This window comes from Thalassophryne amazonica, chromosome 13 (genome assembly GCF_902500255.1).
Source record: "Thalassophryne amazonica chromosome 13, fThaAma1.1, whole genome shotgun sequence".
NCBI lineage: Eukaryota > Metazoa > Chordata > Actinopteri > Batrachoidiformes > Batrachoididae > Thalassophryne > Thalassophryne amazonica.
In genome coordinates, this window is record NC_047115.1 from 71,197,494 (window position 1) to 71,218,502 (window position 21,009).

The 21,009-nt window shown below is 40.1% G+C and overlaps 1 long non-coding RNA gene across 1 annotated transcript; it reads right to left on the bottom strand.

The window, feature by feature from the left end:
* Nucleotides 1-7,943: 7,943 nt before the first annotated feature.
* On the bottom strand, nucleotides 7,944-19,681 carry LOC117523055. Its single transcript, XR_004564399.1, has 3 exons — nucleotides 19,670-19,681; nucleotides 15,972-15,975; nucleotides 7,944-8,105 (listed from the first exon to the last, which is right to left on the bottom strand). It is a non-coding gene; the product is annotated as an uncharacterized LOC117523055 (long non-coding RNA).
* Nucleotides 19,682-21,009: the final 1,328 nt, after the last annotated feature.

Genomic DNA, 21,009 nt, shown 5'->3' on the forward strand with positions numbered 1-21,009 from the left:
GGAAAAGTGCTGATGTCCACGTCTTTTCACAATTCCTGTGCTAGTCAGATGACATACCGGATCAAGACAGCGTCCAGTTTAAAAATGAACGGCACATTTCACTGTTACAGGAGTTTTTGTCATGGAAAGAGAAGCTGCTCCACCGCGCGTCGCAGTGCAGCCGCTTGGCGCAAAGAAACGCCGTGATGAAGCCTCACGGGACATGTTCTGGCATGTCCAGCTCATGCACAATCACAGACGGATATTCACACGACTGGAAAGCAACCGGAATCCATCTGAAATCCACCTGAAAGCTATCCTGAGAGACCAACACCAAGGTGGTTTTGTCCCGCGTAATGAACGGAGCCATGGCGCGTCCCTCCGCTTTTCTTTCCATGAAAAAAACTCCTGTAACGGTGGAATGTGCCGGAAAAAGTGCTGATGTCCACATCTTCTGCGTTTTTGTGAAAGTCAGACGAGGTCCCGGATCAACAAAGCATTCACGTTGGTTGTTTCAGCTGGATGTGAGCATGTCGATCGGCGCTGGGAGCGCGCCGCGCTCTCAGCAGTTGTGGGCCGTCCTTAAAGCGGCAGTAACACTCCGTAATCTGTTTAATCCTCATAAAATCATCCCTGAAAGCCATATTAATTTTTCGAACGGTGTCCACCTGGAGGTCTCTCACAGTTTCTGGAAAAAAATTGATGCAGCAAAGCTCCAAATCGTTCAGACATTTATTCGCAATAAAAAATAGACGAGAGGGGTGGACCACACCTCACTCAAAGCCTGCTCACAGGCGAATGATGCAACCGACAGGCATGAAAAAACTCATGCATGCGCACGAGGGTTCAAGCTTGTCTGACGCAATCACACGTGATTCAAATCCATATGGTTTTTAAAAAAATAATAAGGTCGGATACTTTTCTAACAGACCTCGTACACATTTATTTGTAAAAACCAGCACATGTTACACCATAGCCTTTTTGTATAAGCAGCATTTCAGCACTTTAAAATGAAATGTTAATACCTCAAGCTGTTTGACAAAGATGCCCATCTGTCACACTAAAATTTATTATGTTTTTTAATGATACATTTCTTTTCCGGTCCTTTTCTAGAGGAACATTACTGGGGCAACAGACAAATAAATAATAATTTTTTTCATCCTTTGTCCATACTATGTTGTGAAAGTGTCGTGACACGGACCCACAACAGGGGGCGTTAATGAACGGACAATGGATAAGCCAAAAGTAACAATTTAATGTTGTGAATCGCACAACGACGTACAGACAATAACAATATGGTGGACTGTCAATCATACACCAGGTGACGTGTGGGCAGGCTCGACGATAGAAGACGCCTGGCGAGAGAAGAGCCGGATCCCCACACAGCTTTCACCACCAACGGAGCTGAAGAACACCGGAGCCGCCAAGCCCTGCGCCCCAGGTGGCCGCTGTCTTCAGCAGTCAGACCCGGTACTGCTGGCAGAAAACAGAGACAGTCCTGATGAGTGTGAGTTCGCACACTCAGTAATCCCACAGTCAGTGTTTAGTTAGGAGGGAGCACCTCCACCTCCAATCACACACTCGTGCAGCTCCTGTTTCACCACTTATCTGGTTTGGGGTGTGAGGCGAAGCCGTCGCTGATCACACCAAACGCCAATCCCACAGATAAGGACACACCAGGAAAACGGCTGCAAAGAAGTTCAGATTAATACTCAATGTTTTGAGTCAGCAGAGAAAATTACCTGAATGGTAGCTGATTTCTCGGTGAGGAGGTGGAGTTGCAGTCTGGTCTTTGTAGTGGTGTTGATAGATGACAGCTGTCACCTCCAGCGGCTCCGACGCCCTCTCGTGCTTGGAGCCCGCACTCCAAGCAGGGTGCCATCTGGTGGTGGTGGGCCAGCAGTACCTCCTCTTCAGCGGCCCACACAACATACTATACTGTATATGCAATAACTTCCATTTTATGTGATAGAATTTAAGATCTACAGTGAACAGTTTTAGGCTAGAAGGTAGGCATAGTGATTGAAGTTGTAGTTTGAAAAACAAGTTCAGTTTTCATTTTCATTGCTCACCTAAAAAAATGAACTGAACTATTAACTAGTTCAAAATTGAAATGGTGAACTATTTTGAACATGTGTGAACTGAGCTCTGAACGAGTTCATGAAAAGTGTGCACTTGCACAACACTGCTCTCCTTATATACGAGGGCTGTCAATAAAGTTACGGTCCTTTTTATTTTTTTCAAAAACTATATGGATTTCATTCATATGTTTTTACGTCAGACATGCTTGAACCCTCGTGCGCATGCGTGAGTTTTTCCACGCCTGTCGGTGACGTCATTCGCCTGTGAGCACTCCTTGTGGGATTAGTCGTCCAGCCCCTCGTCGGAATTCCTTTGTCTGAGAAGTTTCTGAGAGACTGGCGCGTTGTTTGATCAAAATTTTTTCTAAACCTGTGAGACACATCGAAGTGGACACGGTTCGAAAAATTAAGCTGGTTTTCAGTGAAAATTTTAACGGCTGATGAGAGATTTTGAGGTGATACTGTCGCTTTAAGGACTTTTCACGGTGCGAGACGTCGTGCAGCGCTCTCAGGCGCCGTCATCAGCCTGTTCAAGCTGAAAACCTCCACATTTCAAGCTCTATTGATCCAGGACGTTGTGAGAGAACAGAGAAGTTTCAGAAGAAGTCGGTTTCAGCATTTTATCCGGATATTCCACTGTTAAAGGAGATTTTTTTAATGAAAGACGTGCGGACGGGTCCGCGCGTCGGGACGCAGCCGCCGCGGCGCTCCGCCACAGGAAAAACACCTCTGTTGAAAGCCTTAAGGACAAGTTGGAACATGTCCTGCCTGTTAAACAATTTCTCATATACTCACTCCACTGAAAGCCATCAAAAGCCGCCTGGATTTTACAAATGGTTATCAACACGGAGGTGTTTTTCCTGTGCCGCCGCACCGCGTCGGCTGCGTCCCGACGCGCGGATCCGTCCGCACGTCTTTCATTAAAAAAATCTCCTTTAACAGTGGAATATCCGGATAAAATGCTGAAACCGACTTCTTCTGAAACTTCTCTGTTCTCTCACGACGTCCTGGATCAATAGAGCCTGAAATGTGGAGGTTTTCAGCTTGAACAGGCTGATGACGCCGCCTGAGAGCGCTGAGCGACGTCTCGCACCGTGAAAAGTCCTTAAAGCGACAGAATCACCTCAAAATCTCTCATCAGCTGTTAAAATTTTCACTGAAAACCAGCTTAATTTTTCGAACCATGTCCACTTCGATGTGTCTCACAGGTTTAGAAAAAATTTTGATCAAACAACGCGCCAGTCTCTCAGCAACTTCTCAGACAAAGGAATTCCGACGAGGGTCTGGACGACTCCTCCCACAAGGAGTGCTCACAGGCGAATGACGTCACCGACAGGCGTGGAAAAACTCACGCATGCGCACGAGGGTTCAAGCATGTCTGACGTAAAAACATATGAATGAAATCCATATAGTTTTTGAAAAAAATAAAAAGGACTGTTACTTTATTGACAGCCCTCGTACATTACTATAGAAGGACAATCAGACACCCCGAAGAAGACCGCTTTGTGCCAAAACATTTCTTGGCAACCTACTAAAGCAGGGGTTTTCAAAGTGTGGGAGAGTGAGCTCCCCCTCAGAGTACAAATGAATTAAACCCCCCCATTTTCAACATCTCCGTGTGTTTCTTTTTGTTCTTTTACACATGTTAAACACATTTTAAACATATTTATGTGTTTTTAAGGAACTGTCTATGCATTTACACATTTTATAGCCTTTGTAAACATTTTAAACCTGTTTTTAAAAACTTTATATTCTTCCATTTTTACCTTTTGTCATATTTTAAACATATTTTTTTTTTAACATTTAAACATCTCTGTGTGTTTTTAAACATCTTTGACATAACACATTTTAACATTTTAACAGTTTCAAAACCACTGTACTTAAGCATTTATTTGCCTCAGAGCTCCAGATTTGTGTGAATAGTTTGTGGTTTTTGCTTGATATTATTTCATTGCAACAATATAAATGTACCAGATCTAGACAATTTTTTTTTCTTTATAATGGTAAAAACCCTCAATAAACAGCACTGAAAAAATGATACTTTGGATCAACTTAAAAAAAAATTGATGTAATTTGTTACAGCTATTTTTGTTGTTGTTGTTTTTGTTTTTCCACAATATATATTTATGATTTGGTAAAGTGATTCCAGCAGATTTAAACTGGAAAGCACAATTTTCCATTAGACCAGTGTAAATAAGTACTTTGAAGTGCACTGTTTCACTTTTTTTCCAGTGAATTTGCATGGATCTTTTTAAAAGTAATTCCAACTGAGCCACTACGCAGCTGGTCAGCCTGATCCTGTCAGATCTCAGAAGCTAAGCAGTGCGGGGCCTGGTTAGTACTTGGATGGGAGACCTCTTTGGAACACCAGCAGCTGTGTGTGTTTCTCCAGGTTGCACTGGAGTTGCGTCAGGAAGGGCATCTGGCATAAAACTTGTGCCAACTGCCAATGCGGATCTGTCTGTATCCGCTGTGGCGACCCCGAACAAAACGGGAGTAGTTGAATGGACAACAACAACAACTGAGCCACGACTGAGGTCACGCCTTGGGAGTTAGTCAGACTAACTCACCTTTAGCAAAGCATGTAGTTATGTGGTTTAATATACTTTATTTGCTATAAGGTTAATTAAGATGAACCAACTTAATTAAAAAGTTTTGATGTTATTAGGTAGCCAAATTAAGTTATTATACCATCTTCAGCTTACCCCATTCTACTCAGAAATGTCACACAAACTGTTAATTAATTTTGTGTTAAGTTTATTTTTTTTATTATTTCACTTAAATCAGAATAAAGTGCAATGTTGCATTCCCAGTTTTACAATCAAATAATTTATTTTCAAACCACTGTCAACCTATTTCCAACTTTTTTTTTCTCTTAAACCGAGAACAACTGTGAACAAACATCTTGTATCGACCTGCTAAAATGCGAACATGCAGAAACTTTTTTTCATGATGCAAATACACTTCAATTTAAGTTGTACCCCTTGGAGCATTTTTAAGTGTGTAGTGCAGGCATTCAGCTTTAATTCATGGGGTTTAACCAAAATATTGAATTTAGCATTTAGAAATATAGCCATTTGTATATAGGGATGACCAGATGGCACATCTAATTAACTCCAACTCTTCGTTCCACCCCTGCTCCCTGTCCTGTGTCCTATTTATTGAATATACTTGTCTTTTAGTGGTTCTTTTGGTCCTTTTTACCCTTATTTTATATTTTAGACATTTTTGAGCTCCCCTTTGTGTACTGACATTGTCTTTGTCCTTTGTGTGGGTTTTTCAATTGTCATTTGTGTTAGTTTTGTACTCACTGTGGTTTTGTTGTAGTTGAAATTCAGTTTGACTTCCACTTTACTTGTCACTGGTGTATATGGTCTGCATTTTCACAGTCCATAAGTAATTGGACAATGACTGACAAGGAGCATCATGGTCACAGTTCTGGCATGTTTTCACCCTTCATGGAAAATTAAGCAGGCAAAAGGTGTGAAGTTGATTCTAAGTGTTAAATTTGTATTCAGTAGCTGTTCACTGGAACTCTCAGTCTGAGGTCCAAAGATGTGTTGGTGAAGGAGACCATAATTGAAAATAAATAAATAAAATAAACTCTTTAGACAGCAGAAATATGAGGAGTGGCCCAGTCAACAAGTTGGCATGTTCTTAAATAGAAGGAACACACTCTAAAGCAACCCCAAAATCTCTGAAAGGCCACGAAAGACAGCTGAAGTGGATGATTACAGAATTTGTTAGCTGGTGATGAGACACCCATTGCCACAGTCTACAATCAAATGACACCTTCATGAATGTAAATACTGTTTATGACAAAGTGCAAACAATCAGTAATACTCAATAACAGGAAGACCAGAATAGACCTGGCCAGAAAACATTTAGGGCCCCTTCACACATAACACGACTGAAAGCAACTAGTGCATGAAGGAGGAAATGCATACCATTCGTGAAAAATTGTAGCTGCCTCCAATGCCTCGTACACGTGTCGCTACAACTATATTCACGCACACCAGTGGCTGAAAGACAGAGAGTGCCCTGTGAGAGCCCATTTGATCCCTCTCACGGCAGGTGTTGGCCAAATTCCAGGTGACACACACGACCATCCAAAACTGCTTGCTTGACACTTAGAAAATGTGTGGCCATCTGCGCTGTTAACATGAAAATAGTGAGCAGACGATCACTTTCGAGCTGGATGTGAAATTTGTCTAAGTGCCCCCACGAGTGTGGCATGACTATGACAATATGACAAGCCAACAGTGCCACAAATACACCACTTTCAGTCACATATCATCAAAAATACGCTGTAACAAATGCCGTTTTGTCAGTTATTGCGGCGCTTTTTTCTCTTTTTTAAATATGTTCATCTTCTTGTTGATTTTAGGCATTTTACACTCCTGTTATAAGACAGTGATTGTAGTGCATTGGTAAAGTTCCTGTCTGGTAATCTGAGCTTTTGTAAATTGCAGGTTCGAATCCCACGAGTGACATTTATTGTTTTATTTAACCAGGGCTATTTAAACGCGGGGGTTCTGTATCGCGTCCCCTTTTATTTATTATTTATATCAACCCAGTGATTTTCATTAATTATACAGCTGGTTTTTATTTTATTTTTCTCCATGTCAGCGGCAGGATGTGGCGCAACATGTTTCAGCTGCTCACACTGTGTTTGTGCACACGCACGAGCATGCACAAAACTACTTCCAATGTGTCGCGCACACCTGTGCGACCGTGCGTCCCTCACAACAGCAGGTCTATGGTTTGTGGTTTCTCATTTCGTGTGTGGTTCATGGAATTTCTTCCGGTTTCTGCATCTTTCGCATTATGTGTGAAGGAGCCCTTAACAGCGCCTGAGCAGTTGTGCAACATTATTCTTTGAACAGATGAAACTAAGATTAACTTGTTCCAGAATGAGGAGAAGAGAATCATACAGAAAGAAAGAAAATAAAAAGGAATTGCCCATCATCCGATGTACATCACATCATTTATCAAACGTGATGGATGCAGTTGTGGCACAGGCACATGTGGCTGTCAGTGGAAGTGGATCAGTGGTGTTAATTGATGATGTGACTGGTGATGGACATTAGTATAATATTTCTAAAGTGTAAGGGGCTACACTGTTTGAAATTGCCGTGGCATCACAGTGCAGACCGACAATGACCCCCCCCCCCCCCCAAAAAAAAACCCCCAAAATCTTCTCAAGGTAAAGAAATGGCATATTGTTGTGTGGCAGAGTTGGCCCCTGACCTCAAATCAATAGAGCATGTTTTTCACTTATTGAAGACAAAACTAAGGTAATGCACTTTATCACATCATCATGCAGCGTTTAGTTTATGTCATTAAAATAGGACTGAAACCCTCAAAACCCTTTTAATAAGTCCATACAACTCTGTGGTGGGCTACAGAGGCAAAATGACAAAAGTGTCACAGTCCAACTACTCAGTATTTTACAATTTCCTGGACAGCTTGTTCTGTCTGAACATGATGTACTTGGGTTCTGCAACTGTCTGTGACCACTGGCCAACCATGGCAGGCTGAAATGGGACCCATTGGACCCATTATGACTCAGCAGGCTGTGTGGCATGCAGCGCCACCGGCTGTGCCCATGTTTGCAGCAGGACTTCATGTTCTCTATTTAACTAATGCAGGCCATCATATTACCTTGCACACTGGGGACCTTGTCTTTCTAAGAACATTAAGTTTAAATCTGTTCCAACATAATTTTTGCAAGTTGTAGAACACAACTGCTATCACCTCCAGTATGTTCAAAATGAAATACATTCCTGAGTGTTGCTTTATATTTAATCTTGTAAATAATTATAAAAATGGTGTTTAACCTTCAGGGGTCCAGAAACATTACAAAAATAAACAAACCCATTGATGTGGACTTGACAGCGAGTCCATGGACCCCTGAGGGTTAATTTCCATGAAAAATGTCAGTTTCATTGTAGAGACTTTAAGATAATGGTGGCATGTGGCGGCATGCCCTGCGTGAGGTTTTCGAGGTTCAGCTGTTTGGCAGAGCTGTTGTCTGGATGCCGTCTCCTGCTCCAGACTCCCCTGGTGGTGTCCTCTTACATCCCCCCACCCTTCCCGCCCCAACCCCTGACAGCATTTATTGGCACCGTGGTCTCCTGCAGTCCAGAGTTACTATAAAATGAAAAAGTTGGCAAAACTCAAAATTTTAAGGCGATTCAGCGCGGTAGAATTTTGAATCTTGATCTTCAGCTCAAATTCGTCAAAGCAGATGATACAACCTGATACAACCCTGAAGCAGTGTCCCTGTCAACTACGAATGAGAACCAACTCTGCATAATTTCTGAGCTCAGGTGTTCTGAGACCAACATGGCTGTAGAATAATGTGAAAAACCTTACATTTTAAAATGCAAACATACCAGACACAGAGGCCCGAAATGCATTCTGTACCTAAAACTAGGCCCTCAGAAAAATAACTGCTTGAAGGCATCAAATCACAGGTCCACATGCACAACATGTGGCAATCATAGCAGTTATACCTACTGCCCTGCAAAACCATTTGTTCAACAAACCACATGAGGAGGACTGCAATGCATAGAAAATGAAAATGGTGGATGAAACCCCTGCAAAGTCTGTTGGGATATCTTGTTGTAACCAAGATGTCGAAACCTCAATTCATTCTCTTCATCTGGTGCACATAAGGCCTCTGTCACAGTTTGCAACTGGCTTCACCACCAATGACTGTTTTCTGACATTGGTTTACTTAACAAGATTTTTTTTTTTAAATGTGACAGGGTTGGTAGCCCAATGGCCAACCCTGAGGATGGGGTGCTGCAATTTGTCCCTTTTCTCACATGAACCCTTCTCAGTATGGTTAAACCTACCAGAGGTCAGAGATCCCCATGAGTATAGTTTTCAGGGTCAAGGAACCATGTAAAGCTCTCCACCACGACAAGGTTACAGCACTGGGAGAGGGGTGTTAAAATCAGTCACTATATATATAATGGATAAACCCTAAGTGATGTCACCCATTGGTTTTCTAAAGAGTGGGTCTGAAGCTCCAGTGTGGGTGTTTCTGGTTGTCTTCATCTTGGCAGTGCCTCACTTTGCTTAATCGGTAATGAAGTGGATCGCGGGCAGATCTGATGTGAATTGGGCAGGACAAAGGAAACCTGAACACACCCAACTATCTTGAAGGTTAGCCTTAGCTTGTTAGCCTTAGCTAACAAGCTAAGGCTAACAAGCTAGGTAATTTGGATTCAGGTGATGTGTAACAGTGTGGAAGTTAAATTATTTTATTTTTAGGATCACAAGTGTGTTTTAGTCTCATTACGTGCATGATTTTATGGCTTGCATTTCATTTTAAATTGTTTTTATTGTTAACTTTGGGTTTTATTGCATGTTTGTAAGTTAAAGAGAACCATACTGGGGCCAAGGTTGTCTTCTGAGGATGGACGGGGTCAGCACCCGCTCGCCAGCATGAAAGGAGGGCCTGTGACCTATGACTGTGACCGTGAGCGGTAGCCAGAGGGTGCAATGTAACACTCACGGTGAAGCGAGACAGCATAACCCGGGGGTGGCCATGGAACGGCAGCGTTGGCTGGGGTGTTGGGGTGAGGTGGGAGTGGCATAATATTATATAGTATATGCTATATTCAGTTGAATGGGAAAATGTGTCCAAACCATATATATATATATATATATATATATATATATATATATATAAAATTTCTGCTGAAAAGTTGAGCATTTTAATATGTGCTTCTATGGGAATTGAGTCTCTTTTGGAGCTAGCATCAAGTGGCCATTTGAAGAACTGCAGCATTTGGCATTTCCTTATTGGCTTAATCTTTTAGCACTGGATGTTGCTGATAGGTTCAGTGTTGTTGAACACAGCCCCAAGGGGCTCTGACTGAAAAACGCAACTTTTCAGTCAAAGGTCAATACAGTCAATAGGAGCAAATAACATTACATAGTTTACAGGATTAATAGTTATACTTGCTAATGTAACTCTGCATGGCAATAACGCAGACATTCTAAAAGACACAAGCTATTTGACAATATACAAATAATGAATGTTTGTGAGTTCAATGGTATGAATATTTCACTGAATTAAATATTCATTCCATTGAAAGAATAAAAAACATTCATTATTTGTTTTATATAACAGCTAAAATAGATCCTTATCATTTTATATTTTATTCATTTATAAACAACAGAAAAGGGACTTACAGTTTGGTGTTCCACTGGTGTTTAACTTTAAATTGGAGACCAGAATTGCAATGATGGAGTCCATGATGCCAACCACTAACTTCATTCGCCCTATTGAGATATATCCCAAATGAACATTATACTTTTATGCTTTTCATCATGTTATTAAGAGACTGCATGCATGAGACCCTGAAAACTTGCTAAAACAAATATTCCAAATATTCAGTGTCTGCTACGTTTAATCTGCGTGGATTTTTATATACGCAAACCAAGTTTCAGACATCTTATTACTCTGGAATAAACAGGTCCAAATGTGTTGTAAAGTTGAATAAGCGGGATGTTAAAGAGCAAACTTCACTTTCCCAAAGAACAACATGAACAGGAAGCGATCACAGCTCACAGCAATTCCCTTTGAAAATAACGGAGAATCAATAGGGCAAATGTACTTCCAAAAAAAAAAAAAAAAGACTTTGTGTACTTCCTCAGTCCAGCGAAAAATCACATCAACTTTTCATCCTAACAGCCCTTCATGCCTCCAGACGGCTTACAGCATGGTGGATTTGATTTCTTGTGTTAGAAGAATTAGCAGCGTCAATTAGCTTCTTCAAATTGTCGCCTGCCAGCAAAACAAACTCCGCTGTGTTTAGCTAAACACTGCCCCATTAGTGTGAGAGTGCGCGGTGGTCGGGGCATGCAATAGCACATTTCCTATAGCATGAAAATTGCAAGCTAAAAAAGAACTATTGCACGGTCAATGAAACACAATGGCAAATGGTACGAATAATCCATGTCATGTGACATACAGACCACCAATCAAATGACAAGGATCCACTCAGCCGTTTTTTATATATACATTATTTATACATTAGAATGGCTGACGATGCTATAGTTTACCAAGGCACTACAATGTAAATAAAGTAAGTAATCACCTTTGGAATGGCTCCAGACTTGCTTCCCACCGCACGGCAACCACCTGCCACGCCGCCGCCATCAGCTGTCACGTCATCCGTGTGACACGGGCGCGAAGTGGGATGGTGAGATCCATCATGATTGAAGGACAGATGTGCTGTCCACTATGAAATAATTACAAAACACCCGGAGCAGACAAACATCGAGGGACTTATCTAAAATTGCTGCGTTTCTTCCGTAACTTCCATGACAGATAATGGCTAGATGGCTCAAGCTTGATGGGAATAATAATTTGATATATACCTAGAAGTGATTAGATTTTGGAGTAGTCTGGTTAAAGGTCAAGGAAAACATGGTCCGAAAACTCTTTTTTTTTCTCTTTTTTTTAATGTCTCAACAACCAATAAGCCTACTAGATCATTTATCTAAAGCACAAACTGATCAGCAAAATATTTGTGATTGATTGGAATGAATGAATTCATAATGAAGTCACACAGAAGTCATATAGTCAAACATAGTCAAAAACACTTTTACAGACATATACAAGTAAATTTACATCACGGTGTGTAGAGGGCACACGATATGCATCAGCCCTCTGATGCCTTTTGTTTATTATTGTGCTTTTGCATACTTGTTCACTTCAACAAAGAGTGTATCGATTCTCAGCAGGATACCTCAAAAAGTAGTGGATGGATTTTAATTGAACTTGGTGGAAGGGTGGAGCTCGGGTCAAACGTGATTACATTTTGAGGCCGATCCAGAAAGAGTTGGGTACCCTGACTAATGCTTCAGCACAGTGAAGAACAGATGGGGTACTGTTGTTAACCGTGAAACACTTCTTGTGCAATTCCTCACAAGTTGGCTGTGTCATTGTGGTAACCATGGTGATGATGACCATTTCTGTCCCTATGTTACTGCAATCACCTCTCGGTCTTCGCCGCTAGGTCCTGTTAGACCCTTCCCCACTTTGGCCCCAGGGATGACTCACTGATCACCAGACAATCATGTGGCACCACTCACATATACTGAGAAAATAAGGCATGTTTCGTAACTTAACATGTAGGCTATATTTCAGCTCACAAACTTGTATGTGTATGTCTCTCACAGTTCAGATCAGCACACGGTCAGACCTCCAGACCGGTATAGGATTTCCACTACTTTTACACTGCATAATGTTATCTGGTCTGCAGACTGTTCTCAGCACAGCAATAAGGGACACCATGTGGAGGAAAGTTGGAAGTTTTTCAAGGTGACACTGCAGTGAAAAAGTATTTGCCCTCATGATTTCTTCTTTGTTTCTTCCAAACAATATTGAACAGAAAGCTAAGGTAAGTGTCTCATGTGCCATCCTGCAGACTGAAATTTTGCAGCTGCTTGTCACCTTCCCATGAAGCAATTGGTTATGCAGCTGATAAAAGTTGCACAATGCAAAGTTTCTCCAATCCTAGATAGAGTAATACAACCCTGAATCAGAAAATGTTAGGGTGGTATGGAAAATGCAAATAATAATAATTTAAAATCTTGCAGTGATTCTTGTATTTCATTGCAGACAGTATGAACCAAGATATTCCATGTTTTATGTGGTCAACTTCATTTCTTTTGCAATATAAATTAATTTCTGGATTTCCAGGCTGCAAAACATTTAAATAAATAAATAAATAATAAAAAGAAGTCAAATATAAAAGTGAATAAACTTCAAAAAAGGTGATATCAACAGGTGATTATAATCATGAAAATTCAGTAAGGCATGTCTTTTTTAATCGTTTCAGTCCCCCCCCAATGACCTGCTCACCCCCACAGCCCTCTCCAGGCTCCTCTGACCAACATTCTCCTGCAGTACCATCGTGCGCCTCTTTATCTCTGACACAACTGCTCTCTACTCCCACCTCAACTCCTCCCTCAATCACGGCAGAACAGGTGACCAGGGAGCTGCGACGTCTGCATCGAGGAAGGCCGCGGGTCCGGACCAGGTCTGTCCTAAAGACGTGTGCAGCAGAGCTGGGGAACCCGCTACAGCAGGTCTTCAATCTGAGTCTGCGGCTGGGGAGTGTCCCCTCATTATGGAAAACATCCTGCATTATTCCAGTTCCGAAGAAGTCTCGCCCTCGGGAGCTGAGTGACTACTGGCTGGTCATGCTCACGTCCCACATGATGAAAACACTGGAGTGACTGGTTCTGCAGCTTGTGCGACCCCAAGTGCAGGCAGTGAGAGACCCTCTCCAGTTCGCCTACCAGGATAGGGTGGGTGTTGAAGATGCTGTCCTCTACCTCCTGCACCACGCCCTGACATACCTGGATGTGGGGGGATGCATTGTAAGGATCCTTTTCTTTGACTTCTCCAGTGCTTTTAATACAATACATCACAGTCTTCTCCAGGAGAAACAACATCATGGCTGTGGACCCCACCTCGTGCTCTGGATTTTGGATTATTTGACCAACAGGCCACAGTTTGTACGTGTGGGGGGGTGTAGGTCCTCTACATTGACCTGCAGCACTGGAGTACCTCAGGGCACTGTGCTGTCACCCCTCCTCTTCACCCTCTAAACTACGGACTTTCACTACAACTCCAATACGTCACATGCAGAAGTTCTCAGATGACACTGCAATTGTGGCATGTATTGGGGGGGTGAAGAGGGAGAGTATAGGAGCGTGGTGAGGGACTTTGTGGGATGGTGCCAGCAAAACAAGCTCCTGCTCAACACCACCAAAACAAAGGAAGTGGTGCTCGATTTCAGGCGGGCGCCTGTCTCTCTGCAGCCCATCGTAATTGACGGATCCGAGGTGGAGGTGGTTTCCACCTATAGGTACCTTGGCCTGCAGCTGGATAACAGGCTGAGCTGAGCAGCTAATATGGATGCTGTCTATAAGAAGGGACAGAGTAGAATGTACTTTCTTAGGAGGCTGGCTTCATTCTGGGTCTGCTCCAAGTTATTGTACATGTTCTATCAGTCCATCGTGTCCAGTGTACTTTTCTACGCCGTTGTGTGTTGGGGGGCGGTGTGAGGAAGAAGGACATTCTGAGGCTGAATCGGCTCATTAAAAAAGCAGGCTCTGTGGTGGGACTGTGTCTGGACCCTGTGGAGAGGGTGCTGGAGTGGAGAACACTGTCCGAGATCAGGGCAGTCCTGTCCAATCAGAGCCACCCCCTGAACTCTGTGATATCCAAGCAGGGGAGCGCCTTCAGTTCCAAATTCCTCTCCCTCAAATGCTCTACTGACAGACTGAAGGACTTTTTTGTCCCTCAGGCTGTATAATGTAGCCACATCAGCCAGGGGCAGCAGATGGGGGGCTATAAATGCCTAAACATAATGTCAGGTGTCTTGACTCCTGTCACTTGTTGCACTTTATATACTGTTTTTGTACTATTTATTTATTAACTTGTCTCAGTGCTGTTTTTTATCATTAACTTATTTTTTTTTTAACTTGTATAACTTTTATATGTATGAATGAGAGCGACAGATGCCACACAATTTCCCTCGGGATTAATAAAGTATCTATCTATCTATCTATCTATCTATCTATCTATCTATCTATCTATCTATCTATCTATCTATCTATCTATCTATCTATCTGTCTGTCTGTCTGTCTGTCTGTCTGTCTGTCTGTCTGTCTGTCTGTCTGTCTGTCTGTCTGTCTGTCTGTCTGTCTGTCTGTCTGTCTGTCTATCTATCTATCTATCTATCTATCTATCTATCTATCTATCTATCTATCTATCTATCTATCTATCTATCTATCTATCTATCTATCTATCTATCTATCTATCTATCTATCTATCTATCTATCTATCTATCTATCTATCTATCTATCTATCATATTCCATTTCTAAGATAGAACTATATTAGTGTATACTAAGGTATATAAATATCTAAAAAAGGAAGAGTAGAATAGAAGAGTAGAATAGAGTAGAGTAGAGCCACTTAGGTGCCTGGTCTTGAGAACCAGGGATGGTTTATGATCATGATTTGTTTCAAAAAGCAGTATCCACAAAATGCTGAATGTTTGAGGCACAAAGATGGACAGAGGTTCTCCAGATTGAAAACAAATGCATGAGAAAATTATTGAAATGTTGAAAAACAGTGTTCCACCAAGAAAGATTGGAAAAGATTAGCATATTTCTCCCTCTACAGTGTAAAATCTCAATAAATAATTCAATGAATCTGGAGGAATTTCAGTGAGTGAAAGGCAACTGCACAAGCCAAAGCTGAATAGCCTTGATCTCAGATTCCTCAGATGGCGCTGCATCAACGACCGTCACTCATCAATAGCTGATGGAACCACAGCGGCAAGGGGTTACTTGGGGAAGCCTTCATCAAGCACTGCAATACAGAATTACATATACAAATGCCACTTAAATCTTTACTGTGCAAAAAAACCCCTTATATTAATCATTGTACAGGAGCAGTATTAACCTCTCTGAACTCGGCTGCGTCTGCGTTGGACCATCACATAGTGGAAACCTGCATTGTGGACAGACTAATCAGTATTCCAGAACTTTTATTTTATTTTTTCCCAAAGGAATGGACCCTGTGTGCTCCGGACCGAAGACGAAAATGACCATCCAGACTGTTGTCAGCAACAAGTCCAAAGGTCGGTGTTTGTCATGGTATGGGGTTGTGTCAGTGTCCTTGGCAAAGGTAAATTACACTTTTGTAATGACAGCATTAATTACAGTGAGAGTTTAGAGTAACATAATGCTGTCTTCAAGACAACATCTTTTTCAGGGGCGTCCATGCGTTTTTCAACAAGAAAATGTAAAACCACATTCTGCACACATTTCAAAGGCATGGCTGCAACCAAAGGGGATACGGGTACTGGACTGGTGAGCCTGCAGTGCCAAATTATTTCCAACAAAGAATGTGTGAAGAATTTTGAAATGAAAAATGCAACAATGACAACTATGTACTGTTGCACACCGATGTGTCTTCTGGAAGAATGGGACACAATAACACCTGAAACCTGAAGTAAAAAATAAAATAAAATTATATATATATATATATATATATATATATATATATATATATATATATATATATATATATATATATAAAATTTTATTTTTTACTTTTTTTTACTTTTTTTATTTTTTATAGTATATATATATATATATATATATATATATATATATATATATATAAAATTACTATTTATAGCACACTTTCAAGTAGAAAAAAATTACAAAGTACTGTACAGAATAAACCATCAAAACAGAATAGAACATTAAGCATCCAAAAGAACAATTAAAATAGATCAAAATTGATCAAAACATACAAACCAGCAAATATAAAAATGAGATAAAACCATAAAACTAATTATAAACAACAGAAAATAAATAGGTTTTAAGATTTGCTTCAAAAATTAAACCAAAGTTGACTTTCTATTCTCAATAGACAAACTATTCCACCAAGTCTGTGGGAAATAAAGCCTTTTCCTATCGTGTCCCGGTCCTGTGGAATCATCTTCCTGTGTCAGTGAGGCAGTCAGACTCCGTTGAGATTTTTAGGCCCTGTTTGAAAACACATTTGTTTTCTATTTTATATGATTAACAATTTTTCAATTTCAAATTATTTTACTTTATATAGCGCCAAATCACAACAAAGTTGCCTAAAGGCGCTTCACACAAGTAAGGTCTAACCTTATCAACCCCCAGAGCAAGCACACATTATTTACAACCCCAGTTCCAATGACGTTGGGACATTGTGTAAAATGTAAATAAGGTGAGTGACGTTGTCGTGATTTGGCACTCTATAAGTTCAATAAATTAAACTGAATCTGCACCCTGCGAGAGCAAGGCGCGAGAAAGCACGTAATGTTTAACAAGGCCAGCAAGATGCACAGGTGCCTGTCCATTTCCAGCCTTATATATCAACAGCAAACCTTAAAATCTGATCTTACTGTCACAGGAAGCCCGTGAATGAAAGCCAGCACAGGTTGAACTGTGTTGAAATATCCTGGTTTTCATCCAAACTTGAGCAGCAGTATTTGAAACCTCCTGTGAACATGTCAAACTCTAAAAGTAGTAATCCAGAAAATACATTACAATAATGAATTACAGAAAACACAAAGGCATGAATCAAAGTTGTGCTAGCCATAAACAAAATAGGTCTGATCATTGCAACATTGCACAAATGAAAATTGGCTGTCCTAACAAACTTCTTAATATTCAAATCAAAACACAGTGTTGCATCAAAGATTACGCCAAGATTCTTAACATTGTTACTGTGATGAATCTCACACAATTTATTTATTTATTTGAATAGGGACAATGCACATTAATGAACATCAGTATAAAAACAAATGTAAATATGACAGATTATAGCTACAAAGCTAGTTTTCATCCGTAGTCCCTAGACAGGCAAATACATAAGAAAGAAAATATAATATACAAAATAAACAACACAAGGGAATGTTAAAAGTCTAGTGGTCACATGACTGATTTGTTTTAAGCCATAGTTTGAGTTGAGCTCTAAACCTGATCAATGTAGGGCTCTCCCGTATGTGCAGAGGAAGACTGTTCCAGATGTTAGTGGCCCTCACAGAGAGAGTGTTCTGTCCAAAAGTTGTTCTCCTGTGGGGGACCTCACAGTCTCCTCTGGAGGAGGCCCTGGTTCTCAGGCCACTTGAAATCTTACATTTAAACAAGGTAGACACTGGAGGTGGGGCTAGTCCATGTAGCACGTTATAAATGAAGCATACATACTTAAAATTTATAACATTTTCAAAATTGAAAAGATTGTACTTGTTTAAAATATTACATACATGAAAAGAATTAGGTTTTCGGTCAAAAACTTTAAGAGATTTTTTGTACAGAGATTCAATTAATTTCAAATTGGTAACTGTGGTGAGAGACCAACTTGTGATGCAATATTCAATATGAGATAAAATCATTGAATGGAGAAACATTCTGGCAGCACCAAGTGTTAGAAAAGACCTGATTTGTTTAAAATTTTTAAGGTTAAATTTGATAGCATTGGCAAGTTTTTTAATATGATTTTTGAAGGACAAAGTGGAATCAAGTATCACGCCGAGGTACTTGAATTCTGTGACAAGTTGTAATTCTTCTCCTCTCAAGAATACTGCGGAACTTTTTATTTCTTTTGATTGCTTTGAGAATATCAAACAGACCGTTTTTTTGGAACTGAGAAGCAAACATGATTTGAAAAGCCAGTCATTTACTTGCTCCATGGCTGAGGTCAGAATAGAAGCTGCCTCTTTAACGCTCATTGCATGAGTATAAATTACAGCATCATCTGCATACATTTGGAAATTCACGTTATTACATATTTTGGGAAGATCATTTATATACAGGGAGAATAACAGGGGACCAGGTATTGATCCTTGCGGCACACCAACAGAGACATCCAAGACCGATGATTTTACACTGTCAATTTGTACACATTGTTTTCTTGAGGATAAATATGATTTAAGCCACTGAATTGCCTCTGGCAAAAAATTGAAGTCTGTTAATTTTGTTAGAAGAATTTCATGGTTAACAGTGTCAAAAGCCTTTTTAAGGTCAAGGAACACTGCACCAACACAAGGATATATATCCAATTTACTTTTCACCTTTTCTATAAAGAAGCTGTTTGCTGATTCAGTGGAGTGGTTTGCTCTGAACCCAAATTGCATAGCATGTAGATTAAAGGGACTAGAATTTAAATGTTCATTTATAATATTTGCTACCCATCTCTCAACAACCTTGGAAATGACTGGAAGTATACAGATTGGTCGATAATTGGATATATTTGAACTGTCACCAGATTTAAAAATTGGGGTGACTGTGGCCAGTTTCCAGGACGATGGGACAACTCTCTGTTTAAGTGATAAATTAACGATGTGTGTTATTGGTGCAACAAGGGACTCTTTGCATAATTTTAGGAGATGAGTGTCTAGTCCATGAATGTCTTTAGCCTTCGAATTTTTTAGTGAACCAATAATTTTGGACACTTCCAGCCCTGTTATTTCACGTAAATTAAAAACAGGCTGTGTGAGATCAATAGACCTTGGTTTGAGATCAGGAGTTGGAAATAATTCACTTATTTCCCTCACAGAATTGAGGAAATAATTGTTAAATTCATTTGTCAATAGATCTGGATCAGTCACAGCAATATTGTTCATTTTTAGCTCAATTTCTTGTTTTGCTTTTTTATCCTTCCTCGTTAATTTATTTAAACGTTGCCAGATCTTTTTGGAATTTCCATTTGCTTCAGAAATGATATTCATGAAAAAAATTGCTTTAACCTTTCGCATAATTTGAGTAACCTTATTTCTTAGTGAGGTAAATTTATTCCTGTCTGTGATGAGATGGGATTTGATATATTTTTTTAGTTGCTCATCTCTGTCTCTCATCCATTTCTTACATTCATCATTTATCCATGGTAATAGATTTCTCTTTCTTTTGTTGTGGCTTCCCTTTTTGGTAAAATTTAACATTACTTCGTTAATTTTCTTGTGAAATAGGCAGCTGCTATTTTCAACATCTTTACTTTGAGTGATTTCGTTCCAATCACAACTTTGCAGAGCTGCCACAAGATTTGGTAGTAATTTTTGGGGGAATTATTGTTTTAGGTAAGACTTTTACATTTGGCCTATATGAATCATCAAAACGTTTTTTTGTAAGTTTTCTTGAGAAGAAGATGGTATTATGGTCAGACAACCCAGTCACGTAATTAAACATTTTGATAATTCTTCCAGGTTTATTTACAAGAAGCAAGTCTATCAAAGTTTTGGAATGTGAAGTTATTTGAGTAGGTTGTTCTATTAACTGTTTAAAATTAAAATGTTCAATTACTTGTTTCAGGTTCTTTCTAGCTTTCTTATCATTCCAGTTTACATTAAAATCCCCAGTAATTATAATTTCTTTATTTAAATCACAATGATTAAGAAGAAGTTTTAAGTTGTTATAAAAATCCAATTTAGCAGATGGTTTACGATACAAGCAAATTACAATGTAAGACATTGCAGGTGAGAGTGAAATTTCTACACCAACATACTCAATCACTAAATGGCACTGTTAACTGATGTCTCAGTCAAGCAGAACCATCAGCAATCATCTCAGTCTTCTCTGCATTCAAAAGCAGGAAATTGGAGGACATCTGATTTTAATCCTCTAGCTTAGCAATTTGATAAACATTACCTACGGAGACAGGCTTGTACATCTGCAGGTCATCAGCATCACAATGAGAATCCATTCCATAGTTCTGTATAATCTGACCACGTGGTGCCACATGAGAACAAAAGTGGGCCCAGAACAGAACCCTGAGGTACCCCATAGTTCAAAGTTGAGAATTGTGCTGTTATAATGAACACATTATAGTCAATCTGACAAGTATCTGAACCATGAAAATATCTGTCCAGCAACACCAAAGTAAGTCTCAATTCTCTCCAGCAAAATACAGTGATCAGTGGTACCAAAAGCTGCACTCAAATCTAGAAACAGCAGCACTGAAGTAGAAGCTGTATCCATAGTCAACTCACCTTTATTTATAAAGCGCTCTAGAACAGCCACAACTGAAACAAAGTGCTGTACAATAAAAACAGCAGATTACAAATAAAAGCAACTAAAACAGAGCAAAATCTCATGATTGGTTAAAAGCCAGTGAATAAAAGTGCATGGGTTTTGAGGTTGGTTTTAAAAACTGACAGTGAGGAGACCTGCCTAATGTGCATGGGTAAATCATTCCAAATTTTAGGAGCAGCAACAGAGAATGATCTGTCCCCTCTGAGTGTTCACTCTTGGTACCTCAAGGAGCAGCCGATCAGCTGAACAACGTGCAGGTGCGTCGGGGTGACGAAGCTCAGCGACGTAGGGTGGGGTGAGGCCATTTAATGATTTATAAACAAATAAAAAAAA